This window comes from Corvus hawaiiensis, chromosome 4 (genome assembly GCF_020740725.1).
Source record: "Corvus hawaiiensis isolate bCorHaw1 chromosome 4, bCorHaw1.pri.cur, whole genome shotgun sequence".
Classification (NCBI taxonomy): Eukaryota; Metazoa; Chordata; class Aves; order Passeriformes; family Corvidae; genus Corvus; species Corvus hawaiiensis.
In genome coordinates, this window is record NC_063216.1 from 13,516,419 (window position 1) to 13,517,286 (window position 868).

Here is an 868-nt window from a genome sequence, read left to right on the forward strand (position 1 = left end):
ATCCAGCAGTGGAGAGCAGCAGTATCTGTGCTCAAGCAGGGCAAGGGGTCACAGCCCAAGCATGGCACGGCCTCCCAGGGGTTTTCCTTGGTGCCAGTTAAGAGGCTGAGGTACCAACAGGTGGGAGAACTGTTGTTTCTTTTCCATCCTCCTGCATTCAGAGTATGCATTTTCCAGCTCTCCTCCCCCTTCAGCTCAGCTATCCAGAGCGCAGCTCTCACCCCCAGTGCACCCCTCCAATGGAAAAGCCAAAGTCCTGTGCACTGGAGAGCTGCATTCCCACCACGGGCTGGGCTGGACCATGGAACAGCTCTGCAGTTCCTGTAGTGCTGTGTCCTTACTCTATGTGTGGTGATTTGGACTGATCCTAAGCTGTCAGCATCTCACTGCCCCCCCTTTCCATACAGGTCTCGCAGGAGTGGGGGTTCTACAGCTGCCTGATTCAGATTCTTTAAAAGTTACTCATCTGCATAATAAGGAAGTACATCCTTAGAATGTCTCAGTATCTCACTACTTCAAGATATTAAAACCAGCAGTTCTGCCACTACTTCACTTAATTCTTTCACCTTTTCTTAGGACTTCAGTAACTGCTCACAGCAGCTGTTTAATTACATGAAATCTAACCAAACTACCCCACTACTTTAATATAAAACATATCCTAGTTAGGAAGTTAATTTACAGAAATATTCTCCCTGAATCATGCTATTCTCCCCTTAGTACTTAGCTGAGCACCTACCCTACAATGGCAGGCCACGTATGTGCAGTTCCCTGGTTTAGAAACACTGAAGGAAGACAGGGAGCACAGGCAGGGGCTGGCTCACTCAGTCTGTTTGGTCTTGCCATGTTTATGTAAAGACAAACTGCATGC